At 35.5% G+C, this 15080-nt stretch overlaps 1 protein-coding gene across 1 annotated transcript in view; it reads right to left on the bottom strand.

Moving 5' to 3' along the window:
- Nucleotides 1-15080, bottom strand: part of LOC117565103 (serine-rich adhesin for platelets) — a 105492-nt gene that overhangs the window by 86047 nt on the left and 4365 nt on the right. The gene's annotated exons all lie outside the window — the stretch shown is intronic.

The following is a 15080-nucleotide window of genomic DNA, read 5'->3' as shown; positions in this document are numbered from 1 at the left end:
TTCCTTAAGCAACATAATTGCCACATATTTGTTAATTAGGTTAACATTTTCTAAGAAGCAATTGAAAAGTTAATTGGAGCAATTTGCTGAAGCACAAGCTCATTAAAATCTTACGCGAGTGCAATTTTAAATTACTAAGTACTCGCGCTCTCGTTCTAGGCTCCTTTGAAGACGCTAAAGGTCGCATTCCATATGCTATGGAAAGACTTTAAATATTTTATTTAAGTCCTAAGACATGTGAGTAGGCAGCTTAGCTTATCTATCTACACCCACAAGACTGACAGCCTGTCTATTTATTTCTGCTACTCACTATCCTGTTCTCAGTTGAACAGCTCAATCAACTTAACCCGCCGAGTCGTCGTTTCGACTTGCCTCGTATATTTTACAACTGGACTAGCAACATTTTCACAAGCCATTAGCTCGTATCCATCAACGGAGGCATTCAGTAAGCGGCTTATCTTGGCAGCCATTGGGAAATGCGACGCCCCCGGAAAACTGGGCAACGTTTTTGGGCTATGAACCCAACTGCAAATGAAACAGAAAACTTAAAGCCAAACATTTGCATTGCGCAATGAAACTGACTGCAAATAATTCAAGATTACATATTCATGAAATGCAAACAGACTTTACAACTACGCTGGCAAACTTCAGTAATTTAATAAGAAGCTGAGATATGAAACTAACCAAGTTGAAAGATATTTTGGGTCTTTAAAGTTTATATTCCAAAGGGTTACAAACTATCACTGAATGATTTTTATGACGAAGTAACTTTAAAATCTTTGTAATTTAAAAGCATACTAAATAAAGTTATCTAATTTCAAAGTTGCTCTTTTAAAAAGTCAAATTGTGTCGTTATTATTTAATTTTTGTCTGCTTACAAAGCAAAACATGCTCCTTAACTTTATTACCGTCCCTAAAATGCAAATGCGGAAATAATTTTAATTGCTTGACAATTTTAAAGCATACTTTGTGGCGCACTTTGCCAATATACGCAGCAATCTTTTATTATGCATGAAAAAACGTCTGGCAGAAATCATCAATAAATTGGAAAAGTCTGCGCAACGTTTTTAATATTGCACAAAATGCTTGAAAGTGTGTGTGTTTTAAAATTCTCTTCAGCAGCGTATGTGTGACAGCTGCTTGAAATTATGAGAAAAGCACAACTCAGCACATAAATCATATGCTGTGTCCTTCATAAAGACAGTTTGAGGGAAAAACAAAGAGTTTAGTTAAAAATAAGTATTTCTATAAGAAATTTTTAGATGTAACAACAAAAACATCCTTAAACTTTCATCTACTTAGTTACTCTATATGAAAATAGAATAAATCAATAATTTCAAGTTGTTTACAGAGTAACGTAAAGTCAACCCAATTTTCAGGCCATGTGGGAGTGAGAGAGTATGTAAAAAAAATGCGCCTCGTTTTATATTTTTCTTATTTCTTTCATTCTCTTCTGAGAAAAGAGAGGCAATAATTTTGGACAAGTCCGCAGTCGTGTGTAAAATTAAATCATTTTTATGGCGACTAGACGGAGACTTGCGAATAAAAGAAAAACAGATGGAGGATAGACATGAGCAAGAGGAGAATGAGTCAAATTCGGACTGTCAGCGAGACAATTAATGTTGAAGAGTTAAGCTCAACATATTTTACACTCGATGTTGTCCCCTTAGGCGCATCCCCGACACATACTTGTAACTAAATTTATGTGCAACTCTTGGCCAGCCAGTTGCAGAGGCAGAGTCGTTAAGCAAAACACATGCTGTGAGATGGATGAGACGACGACAACGACGTTAAGCCATAGTTGCAAATCGGATACGAACTAGAACTGGATTTTAAAAGATATTTTTTCTTCTACTCATATCTCGCCTGCTGTTCGCAGAAAATGAGCACAGAAAATCGTTGCATACTTTTATGCGCAGATTAAAAAGCCGACCACCCATGGCAAAATGACTTTGCCAGCGGAAAAATGAGAGAAAAATCTAGTATATCCGCTGCTGACTATAAGGCAAACTATAACAGTAAATACCCTAAAATAAATTCCAATTCAAATTTAAATACTTCAAATACTTCCCGTGTTAAATAATTGTAAAATTGGAAATGAACACGAACCGTTATAAATATCTTTACAACTCCAGGCAGGAGATAATAAATTTGAGCTCAATACTTCAATCTCCTCACTGTAAACGCCCGCAGTCCATTAGCCAACTTTATTATACCCTTTTTCATAGTCATTTAATAGCTGCTGCAGGGTATATAAACAGCCACGCAATAAGCAAAGGTCATAACAAAAGGCAAACAAAAAATGTGGGAGGTGGAAGTATAAAAAACATTTGCCATTTTAATTTGTATTGTGAACTGCGTGGGTATAGAGAAAGGGAATGGAGGTGTTCAAAGTGAAAAGAACATTTGTAAGAATAAAACCGCCTTTTTGATAAACGAGTTTCTTATGATTGCCCTAAGAATTTCCATTGTGTGTGTGCTAAGGTTTTATTTAATGTGCGTTTAGCTGGAAATTCAGCTGAAAATTAATGTGACGCAAACATTTGCGCAACACGTGTGGCAAGTGAGCTTAGAGCAGCTTAAGTTGTGCGATGTCTACTATATTTAGATGACGCTGTAATTAAGAAGAGATTTTGTCGCTGGTACGAATAAACGGATTACTGCACGAAAAAGCAAAAGAAACAGACTATTTAAAGTTATGCAAGATGAATTAAGAACACATTTCGTTTAACTATAATCTCTTGTTGGTAAAAGAATGCTACACATGTCTGATAAACAAGTAATAAAAAAAGTGTTGGAAGGAAAACTTGCCAAGCTGTCGCTAATGAGTTTCACAGCGTTTCGCAGCGTCACGTACGTTTTCTACATTTTCCAATTTTCTCTAAGCAATGTTTGGTATGTGAGACTCGTTTTTAGAATATGTAACGTAATTTATCATGCTCCAGAGAATCAAGACTCTGCCACAGAGTGGACATTTATCAAATGGGGCAGCAGCAGCAGTGCAACAGGATAAAGAGTACGTGCCCCCAACCACACTCTGGGATGCCGCGTTCGTTGCCAGCGAGAAGCTTTATGCAATTTACTAAAGAAATTTTTGAGGCAAGCTGAGCACAAGGCGGCAGCAACAAACATTTCAAATGTAAATCGTTTCGTTGCAGTCATTGAATGGATGAGTCCCCTTGGCTATCCACACCTTATTGGAGTGCTTTCTCCCACCTTTCCCCCCAAGTAATTTTCCAAATTGCAAATGCAATTGCAATTGATAAAATTGATTTGAAAGTGTGCATTTTAAAGTAGCAGCTGGCAAAATGATGGCGGTGGTTTGCTTTGTTTGAAGGTCAGAAATTACGAGCCATTAAACGAACACACATTAATGCTGTGTGGCAAGTTCACGTTGCATTATCGCAAAATGCAAAGCTGCCACTCATTAACCGCTTCGATACACAAAATTATTGCATTTCTCTATTGGGGTTTAATTACAAAATGGACAAAATGGGGCAAAATGGCCAAAATGGTCAAGCCAAAAACTGTTGACAATAATGAAGCTGCTGAACATTTTGCGGTAATGTTTATTATCTTTTGCTAACATTGTTAGCCTTGTTCTGTTGTCCGTTGTTGTTGTTGTGTTGTCTGCAACATTGTCTCTCGTCTGGTGAATTGCGCAGTATGTTTCAGTTGTCTGTGGCTTTCTGGGATTTCGTAATGCACATTGTGAATGTGGTTTATGACTGACAACATTCTGTTGTATGCACGCATGTGTGCGTCTCTGATTTCCAAATGAAAGAAGATGGAAAATTGAAATTCGAATAAGAGGGAAAATAGCAAAATTTGCCATTGAAGTTGCCAAATATTTGATGAGCCACTCACATAACTGATGATGAGTAATGAGTTAAGCTTGCCAGCTTTTGTAAAGAAACTTTGCAGCTCAATTAGTGAGCAGTAAAATATTTGTTGCTTGCACTGCAATTAGTTAGAACAGATGATGAGCAGATGGCAAATGAAGTAAAAAAAAGACGACATTTTGTCTACTAATTGTTTGACAACTAATTGACATGTCTTAAAATTTAAATGCGAAATGTGATAACAATAAGTTTGCAAAATAAATAGCAAATTCTACTAAGAGACAAATAATGCTTGTTCAATTAAATAGTTGTTTGCTCTGAATCTCATTACTTAGCAGCGATAAGTGGCAATCAGAGCTAGGCAGAAATTATTTCCAATTAAGCTAGCCGATGTATTTATTGCGCCCCAAAAAGTATGCTATACATTTGGTAGTAAAGTTTAGTATAATTGGGTTGAATTTCTTAATAATCTAATTGATTACGAAATTCATATTTAATTAATATAGAAATTGCATTTGGAAATAAATCTGATTTTCTTTTAATTGCATTTGCAATTCATTTGCTCCACATTTGTACCCTTAATAAAAGCAGCACTTCAAGCAGCTCGAACATTTAGAAGTTTGTAACCACGTAATCAACTAAATTATTTAAGCCAACATTTCCATTTCTCAGCCTTAGTATTGACATGTCTTACTCGAGTTGCTCGTTACCACACCCTTAGTTTTCTGCACTTTTCTTATTGCATTTTGGAAAAATCATATGGCAATTGAAATCAAATTTCACTGCACTTGAGTGGCTTCCCCAAGCCAAATCCAACAACGACCTAACAACCCAACAACGAACACTGTCCATCTCTCTAGTGACTGCCGCAACACTTTTTTTTCTCTTCTCCACTCGACTCGACTCGTTTTTCGTGTCGCTGACAGTTTGAAAGGCAACAACTGCCAGTCGATAGTAGTTGACCCAAATTCCCCCTCTCTTCGGGTGCAAGAAAAAAAGGAAAGAGTGTGTGGAAAGTGCAGGAAAATGCTGACTGTCACGTACACACATAAAAACTTCGTTTCTTACACTGAACAACAAAACTGTGCAACTGTTTTTTTCTATTTTTTTTTTATTTTTGCAATGCTACAGAAAAATTTTCTTTTCTAGTTTTCTATTTTGCCGTTTGTCATTCTGCAGTGCAGCGCATGTAACAACTGTCAAAAGGGAAGAACAACAACGACAACAACTACAACAACAATAACAACTGTCATATATATATCAAAATTTTTGTACGTTTGTACCTAATCTCTATAGCTCTTGTGGGTTGTAAATGGACGGCAAAACCGGCTGACAACTGCGGGTTTTATGTGACATTGTTTACCTTTTGCCAACGAGCACGAATTACAGCAACAACAACAACAACAACTAGAGCACTAACAACAGCAATCACATGATTTACGATTGAGTTGCGCGCCTCAAAAACAATGTCATTTAATTTCGACGCCGGTGACAAGGCTAACGAACACACAAATACACACAAAAAAAATAACAGAAATCATTTGGGAAGGCAACGCGACGTATGAGTAACGACTTTGCATCGAAATGTTCTAAACACAAGGCTGTCACTTGTCATTAGCGTCAGGTTGTCAGCTACTTTAGCATACTTAAAGGCGCATATTGTATACTTGGAATAATATGCAAATGATGCAGACATATTTAAGATATACAATATTTAGTAATTAATTATAATGTTGATTTAAGTTTTGTTTTAAAAGTTAAATATTTAAAAATAATATTCTTTTAAAATTAGTAAAAAAAAAATAAAAGTGGTTCAAACATATTTAAAATATCAATTCAATATAATGTTGATTTAAACAAAACATTTATTGTTAGATACCCGATTCTCATTTTTAATGAACCCAAAACAGTGCGGCATTATTCTTAAAATTTACTACATTAAAATAACGCAAATATACTAAAATATTTCGAGAAATATACACTTGGCCCTCGCTTAACACGGGGGTTACGTTCCTAGAAATTCTCGTGTTAAGCGAAACATGGATTCAGTACAAAATAAGGGGTTACATTCGCAAAATTCAAAATTGGCAGCAAAAAAAAATTTTATTGTTTAAATTTTGTCTGTTTTTATTAAAGTTTCATTCATTTGTTCAAAATTATTTTTATTATGCATATGCCTTTAATAAATGCATAACGTTCATATTTTTAAGACTTAAACCTGGTACTTAGTTAAAAAGGGTGCTTCATATAATAATTTAACAGGTTAATCTTTATAGAAACTTAAAAACGTTTAAAAGTAAGGAGATCATATGATTCTATTCATATTAAGTTTGAAATACATTTGGTGGCATTTATCATATAGCTTAAGCCAGTTTGCTTCAACATGTTTTCTCATTTTGGTGGCTCCTTACGAAAAAATTGTGTAAGAACGAGGTTTTTAGTGTGTTAAAAGGGGGATGGCAGCAAATTTGTAACCGTGTAAGACCGAGTTCGTGCTAAAAGAGTCCGTGTTAAGCGAGGGCCAAGTGTATTTAGTATATTCATATAATATTACATTCAAAATATACCATAGAATACAAACAGTGATGCAGCTATTTAATAAATACAAAAAAATGTTGATTTCAAGGATTAGAATAAGTTTAATCTGCTGCTTTTCTCTCTCTCTCTCTCTCTCTCTCTCTCTCTCTCTCTCTCTCTCTCTCTCTCTCTCTCTCTCTCTCTCTCTCTCCCTCTTTCTCTCTTTTTCTCTCCTAAGTTAAGCAACTTTAATATTTCACAACGCTGTTTTCAATTAAATATCTTGCACATTTGTAGCGCTAATCTTCAGCTACTTATGTGCCGTAGTTTCTCTTGATCGTTTTGACTGCAGCAAAGTTAAAATTTTCTTGCCTTCAAAACTGGCCCCCAAAATTGCCGCATTGCAAATGCAGTTCACATAGTTTCTGCTTTGAACTTTACAAAGTTCCACAACGAAGCTGCACAGCAGTAGAGCAGTGCTGAACGGCGGGGGAGAGCGAGAAGGGGATTGCCAAACTTGTGCATAGTTGGAGGCAAAAGATGTTGGCATTTTGAACCGCGTCGAAGAGCAGCGCCAACATTTTGTGGCCAAAGGGAGTGCAACAACTTTCGACACAAAATCAGGGTAAAATTAAGCTAGATAAGTTAAGCCATTCAGCTATAACTAAAAAGTTAATTACTGTCAACGGGCGGCACTTAAAACGATGCTTAAAACTTGTAATTAACATGGTTAAATAATAAAAGATATATATGTACATACATATGTATGTATGTAGAAAGTTTGTATATATTTGAAGGCAACTGAGAATTTATTTATTTCATTTTATTTTTTTTTGCTTTCTGATTTCTATGAGCAAACATGTTAGCATAGTTTGTGAAGGACGTTCTATCATGTGTTCCGTGTGTGTGGTGTGTCTGAGTGTGTGTGAGTGGGGCACAGGATGTGCAGCTGCCTTAGTGCACGCTCAAGCGTAAATACCGACAGTCAGACTGAGTCAAAGGAGGAACCAACACAGAGATGCGTTGCGTTTCGTTGAGGGTACAAAACAAAAGTTTCAAACGTCAAACGTTTTGTAGTCTCTTCTTCCCTATGTACATTTTTCTAGCTTTCTAGCTTTTGCTTTGGTTTTTTCCCTTAGCTTTTCCCCTCTTTTTTGCTCTTCTCAATTATGCAGCCTGACTAAAGCAAGCAACAACAGCAGCAGCAGCAGCAACAACAACAACAAGAGCAACCAAATAGAGAACGAAGGTCATTTACATAAGCCCTCGAAAGTATGCTATAGATACGAGAGCTAAGGCAACTCGGTTCTTACTTGAATTTTTATTAAGGTACATTCTTTTCTTTATACCCATTAAAGGGATAAGAAAACGGCATAATGCTGCAACAGACACAAGACAAGACAGCGTCAAATGGTAATTGAGGAATTAGATATATACCTATTTGCAGACAGACAAATAAATTTACATTGAAGCTTCGAATTGAACCAGACACCAACTTTAACTTACAAATTCTTCAACTTTTATTTAGCAACTTTTTTGCAGAGTATCTTTTTGCTTATCTGCTTAGTTTTCTTCCTTTATTTATGAATAGATATGCGCATTAAGTGGGTGTATTGATTTTGATTTTTGCTTATTCTGTTTGCTGATGCAGAACATATTTATTTATGCAAATTATTTCGAAGAAAAATCTCAGCTTGCCATAGAGCAACTGACATAACCAAATCAGATGCTCTTTGGATTACAACATCTTAAAATATTAAAGGTAAATTCAAACCACAAGTAAAAGAAGTTACAACTTTAAATGCTCTTAATTAAAATGCAACATTTCGTAACCTCAAACTTGGCTTTCAAGCTTAAAGTCATTTCCTTTTTTTTTGCTGCTCATTTGGCGCATTAAATGCACTGTACATGTTCATCAAGGATACAACTTCATGACCACATAATTATGTATGTGCATAGTATTCATTCAACTGCAAGGACATGCAAATTCCACATTCATTAGAAAAGCATAGACCGCAAACTTCTATATAGAGTTGACTGCCCTCCATGTGCCACATTCCTTTCTTCTTTTTTTTGTTTTTTTTGTGTTTCCCCTCCCTCATTTGCTCACATAATTTGCAAAGTCTATTTAATGTGCTCGGGTCATGTCAGCACCTCAGTGTTGGGTGTTAAGAGTGTGCATAACACGAAACCCAAGCGAGTCACGTAACTGCGAGTGACGACGACTTTTTAAATACCGGCACTTAAAGTGAAGGCGTTTAAAAACGTAATTAAATTTAATAGTTAAATTTATAAAATAAATTTGAAATATAATTATATATATTTTATATATTTATAAATGAATATATTTATTTTGCAACAAATATACCCTTTTCATAATTAAAGTGCTGGTATGACAATGTTGTCGCGGCAACGGGGCGTATGAAATGTGTTGTATGTATACATAAGGAAGCAAAACACACACACACACTCACACATGCTAAAGTTCTCCCAGACATACATACACATATACACATGCAAGTTTTGACACTCATAATGCTTTGTGCAACGCCACCTGGCGGGCAAGTCATTAAGTGAGCTTGTTTTGTGCTGATTTGCAGCTCGCCCAGCTGCACAGGGAGCGGCATCAAGAGCCCATAAAAATGCTGAGACTACACCAGACTACTCACACACTGACACACACTTACACACACATAAAGCACTATATAATTATAATGAGCATTAAAACGGACGCTCGTGGCCAGCGTTGCCAGACTGTTTGTTGCGCCACACGCGCAACTAGTGCGAAAAAACGCCACTAATAAAATACCTTTTCTTTCTTTACTCTTTTCCCTTTTCTCTGCGAAAATACCTAACAAATGGCTAAGCAGAGGCAAGTCCCAAAGTCACCGGTCGCAAATTAATTTTGTTACTTCCGGCAGACCGCAGCAAAGGGAAAAACCCGCGAGCGACCAAAAAACACAAGAAAAACGCCCCATTTTACTTTAATACTCGACTGTTTTTGTATGTATACGCTTGTATGCACAACATTGTTATAAACTTAAACAAAGTCAAACTGCACACACACCAACATACACACAACACTCAGGGAATGAAATATACTCTCACACACACACGCTCACTTAACCACATTTATATGTGTAAGCATTTGTACTGTGTGGGACTTCAGTTTTTCACCTCGTCGCCTTTCCCCTTTGCCAACCGTAAAATGCTCTTCATACATTTCCGTAATTTTAGACGCTTTCCACTTTTATTTTGCGCCTTTTGTGCGCTCATATTTTGTTGTTGCCAACATCGCGTGCAACGGCGCATTATAAATTGTCGTTGTTGTTGCTGTTGTTGTTTGTGGTAATATGGGATTCAAATTGGGTTAGTAGTAAATTCTATTGTTTGTTTTCACTATCTCTTTTACTCTTTCGATCACTTTCGCATGCAATCGCTGCTATTTGCTTCAATTGAGTTGAGTGCACAAATTTCGTTGCATACTTTCAGGCGGGCGTTGAAAAATGTTTTAATTAAATAAATTATACAAATGGCCGTTTGACAGCACAAAAGAATGAAAATTCCACAATAGAGACTTGTTTTTTAGCACTTATTATTATTAAAAAGCTTTGCTGTTGATGCAATAACACTTTAAAATAATGCTGAAACTAGCAGCTAAAATCTATTAAAACAAAGTTGTCTTCTCTTTACTCTTTCGGTATCTATTAACGTGTCTTTGCCATCGCCACTTTTTCCTCAGCAATAAAAACTAATCAGCCACAACACCGGGGCAACGGTGTCCGACAATATCCTTGTAAACGAGCTGCACTAAAGCCGATTTGAAACAAATTAACCGCACATGGCAGCCGTCACACGGATTTAAGTGCATCGCTCGGTTAGCTGGCAATTTTCTAGTGCGCCATTGAATCGCAATGCAACCTCAACCTGAACCTCAAGCCACCCACTCGTTGCTCTAGCGCCTACACGCAAACCGCACACACACACACACAAACACAAACACCCCTCCCCCTTTAGCTCACAAACACATTCGACTTGCCAATCGACCTTCTCTCTCTCTCTCTCGCCCTGTCTCTGTCTGAGTCTGACTTCTCCCCTAGACTAGGGAGCCGATGACAGGCGCTTAATTTTCAATTACAAACACATAAAGTGCGGACAGTAGACCAAACAGACTGACTATTCCATTTCGTGGTAATACTATCATCATCATCATATGGTCAGATTACAGTGTTTGCTGCACACGTTTTTACACCTTTCGGCGCACGTTTTTATTTCATTTGCTGTTTCATTCGATGGCCGAGAACACAACCAAATACACATCATATGCTGCTTCCATCTATCGATGAAATTTAATTCAATTTGACCACAGCATTCGAAAGTTTAAAGTCGTGCAGAGTTATATAAACACACTGTTGCCACCTTAGCTAGTTTAGCGTAAAATATTTACTTTCAATCTTTTCCTGTTTCAGTTGAATTCTCACAGCTGCCACCCTAAAGTTGAGCAAACTATCCTAATAGTTATCAGAGCTCTTCTTTCACTGCACTTCCTATTCGTTTTTTTTTTTTTTTTTGCTCGCTGCAGTTCCATTTTCAATAAAAAATTCAATTATTATCTGGCTAGCAAAAGCAACACGATTTTTTTATGCTTGTATCATCTGCAGAGTCTTTCTAGTATTAAAAAAATGTATTAAAGTGGAACACAGCACAGAAAAAATAACACAAATTTACCGCTGCTCTAACAAACTTATTGAATATTCAACATATTAACGCTTCATAATTGACACAACGCTGACAGGCACAAATATATAAATTCAATTCTTTGTGCAGATTGAATTTGTGCATTGTTTATGCTGATTGCACATTTTGCGTTGCATCTGCAATTAATTTAAATGGATGCCATAAAATGTAATTTAATTATTCATTATTGGCCTGCGGAGGTCAGTTGTTCAAATATTTTGATAGAATTGCAATTGCACATTTCGAACATATTCATATAATTAAAATAGCTTATTGAATACACAAAGTGAATTAAGCAGAAACTAATTAATTTATATTCTTATTGGTACAGCTTTAAAAAAAATGATATGAGAAACACAAAGAAAATTCTTATTTATGGTAGAAAACTGCTCAAAAAAAATTCATTTTAACTGAAGTGTATAAACAGCAGCAATACAAACAACTCGATAAAACTTTAGCTTATTTATGAGTGTTATAAATGATACACTTCAGAAAATATTTGCGTTCTTTTTGTAGAAACTGAAGTGTACACATATTTTTTATTATTCTTAGAATTTATTCCACTTAATACCAGTTCCACTGCAATTAAATAGCTTCTTGCTTAAATTTCGTAGTTATAATTTATAGTTATGATATTCTGACAGGTGGGTTATCGATTTGCTTTCTCAGAGGCCACCAATTGTTTTTGTTGACGGCAAAACCAAACAAATGTTTTCGACTGCGGTTTACCACAAACTTTGCAGCCGCCTTGGCTTTTGTGGATAACAACTTTGTTAGCTCTGGATATGCAAAGGAAGTGAAAAGCTTCCTTTTTGGATTTTAACATAAATGTTGTTAAAGCTAGCAGCATTTATTTTTAGCGTGGGGTCAAATGAAAGACGACTGAAACTGGTTTAAAGAAAGTCTTGAAAAATTAATAAAATCTTATAAAATGCGTATTCTACATTTCTCTAAAAAAATTAGAATATTCTATAAGTACACAGCGAAAAACAAATAGGTTGAAAAGTAAATTGCAATATTGATTTGATTGTCTTCAATCTTAACAAAAATCTAGAAATAAGATTTTTAGTTTGAAAAAATCTGAAATTTTTAGATTGAGACAAGATCAAAAAAACAAATTTTGTTCTTAAATCATCGTTTTGAGATTAAGAAATCTTATTTTAAGATCGAAACGGTCTCAAAATTGTTCTTGTTTCCTTAAATATTGGAATTCCATTCATTTAAAAAAAATTATAGATTCGACATCAGCAACTCAGACAAAAAATATTTTATATATTTTGAAATAGTATTTCTTTTTATATTTTTATATCAAGTAACAGCTAATATTATTACATTCTTTTCTGGCATAAGCTCGCCTTCCGATAAGTTTTCGCATTTTGCAGATAAAAATTGAAAAAACATTTGTTCTTTTATACTGAAATATTCTCTCATTTTACAGCTGCAAGCCAAAGACTCACAAAAAACAGTTGGCCCAGCAGTGTGTGCAGTTTTTGTGAACTGTTTGCCACTTGACTTGGGTACACAAACTTTGCGAACCCTTTTAAATGTTTATGTACCCCATAGTCAGCCATTTTATGGCCTTATGGCCGAGAGGACACAGCATAAAAAAGAGAAAAAAAAAGTCTAGAGCTGAAAAAAACCATGTCGACAGACAGTCGCAGCCACAGCCGCACCATGGGCCATTTATATCTGCGCCATATTATTTATGCAGCAGCGCAGCTGCAACTGGGAGAATCGGCTAACAAAAGGAAAAAAACTGGACTTGCTCTTCCATTATACTTTTTGGCAGCTTGAAGAGACTCGCTTAATTTAATTAGTACTAATAGCAAAAAAGGAGGTAGGGTGTGAATGCTTGGGGAATTCATTTATCAAGCAGACAATAAAGTAAATTTGTTTGCATTTTTGTTTTTTTTTTTGGTTTTTTCCCAGGTTTTATTTTGTTGTTATTCTATTACAAACAAACCCATCAATCTAACAATGCATCAATATCTAATCAGCAAACATCACGGGCCAATCAATAAGCCTTGAACTTTGTGCGAGAGAGAGCGAAGAGAAAAAATGTTTTGGAAAAACTGCCAAATGATTAAATGATAATTTGTCAGAGGCAGCTGACGTTGAGCCTAAGCGAACAATGGAAAGCTGCCACGAGACTGTGCCACATGTGTGTGTGGCGTGGCACGTTAAAAATGTGCACGACATGTGAGAGAGGCAGCAACAGAAACATGGCAACCATTGAGCTGCCACTGCATTTTGGTGTTTCTTTCTCTGCTGCCTCTGCTCTGCTGCTTCCTTGTATGCATTGACAACGTTGTTGCAACAAGCATTGTTATTGTAGTTGTTGTTGCCACTGTGTCGTGGCCATGAATATTTAATGAAATTAGCTCAAGTTGCTTGCAACGCGCGCTGTGGTTTTGTGTCTCTCATGTGCTGCTGCTGCCAACTTGCAGCATGCCGGCGAGAATGAGTCACGTCTACATACGTCACGTGACGTCAGTATGTCTATGGCTGTGTCTTGTGTCTGTGTCTGTGTCTGTATTTGTGTTTGCAGTTGCCACGTGTTTACCTACGGAATTTCAAATTAAAAATTGTGCGCAACAATATACAAAATGCCGAGAATGCGGCACACGGTGAGCCCCAAAGTAACTAATTAGCTGTCCAAAATGTTTTCTTGCCAATTTAAAGTTGTGTGTGCAACCAAACACTTTGCAACGCATTGCGAGCCATTTGCTCTCGACTCGAAAAATTTCGTTAGAAATTATGTGCTGCATGCTTTTAGGGGATATTATTTGTTTTTCATTATTTTGGGTAAATAATGTTTATTTAAAAAGTAATTATGTAAATTAAATTTAAAGGTCCCAAGGACAAAAAGTTTTAAAAAAACTAAAGGTAGAGATTATTAAATTATTATTTGAAACTAATAAAGTAATAAAGTTCAATAAGAACTCATTCTTCCTGATCTTTCTTAACAATCGAATAACAAACGCAAGCTAGATGCTCAAATTTAAATAAAGACAATAGTAACTGTATTATTTTGTATTCCTGACAATATTGCGATTGGATAAAAATGGTTGAAGAAATATTATTATACTTTTGTATGGCACATAACGCTTTGGTATATTTTGACATCTATGTAGTATTCGAATGTAGTATTTAACAATATACCAAATATGGTCTTCGGTATATTTTAGTATTATTATGGTATAATATTTGGTATATTTTAGAATAATACCGCACTGATTTCCTTTTACTCAAAATGGAATCAAGAACGGGTCTTTCGCAGTCGAGCACACTCGACTGTAGCTTTCTTGTTTTTAAATGAATTTCACAAATATTTTATTTTATATTAAGATTCTTTTAAATTAATTTAAAACTACAAAATGATTTATATTTAAATTTGGTTTTCGAACTTTGCAAAAAAGAAACATCTGATTGGATTTACTTATTCACTCTTTAACTCTTAACCATTATTTATAAAAACCTTCATTTAATTTCCAACATACAAATTAATTCCCGCCCTGAATTCTGTAGTGGGCTTAATAAAAACCACCTCAGACATACATAGTTCTAGTTTAGAAATAAAAACTATGCTCAAAGCCTTTGAAAACTTTGCAGCATAAATCCTGTTAAGCTCACACAGAGATTCACGTGGTTGGTGCTTTGCATATTATAAAATGGAACCAATAAATTATAATGTGCTGAAGTTCGGCCATAAATTAGACAAACATATATTATAAATATTGATATTTGTTAATGGTAATTTTACACTTGGATGGGAGCATAAATTAACAGCTTAATATGCTGTCGAAATTTGCTGATGATATTTATCGCAAATGGGCACGAATAATGCGCGAAATGTATATATGTATATATCTATGGGCTATCATCTGCATATGCATTTCGCGGGACTCAAACATTTATCGATAAATTTGAAAGGAAAAACGCCTACTAAATGCTGCAAATATTGAAATGCGACACAAGCGAATG

Source organism: Drosophila albomicans, chromosome 2L (genome assembly GCF_009650485.2).
Source record: "Drosophila albomicans strain 15112-1751.03 chromosome 2L, ASM965048v2, whole genome shotgun sequence".
Taxonomy (NCBI): Eukaryota; Metazoa; Arthropoda; class Insecta; order Diptera; family Drosophilidae; genus Drosophila; species Drosophila albomicans.
The sequence above is the reverse complement of the archived record's forward strand: the minus strand, read 5'-3'. Positions and strand labels throughout refer to the sequence as shown.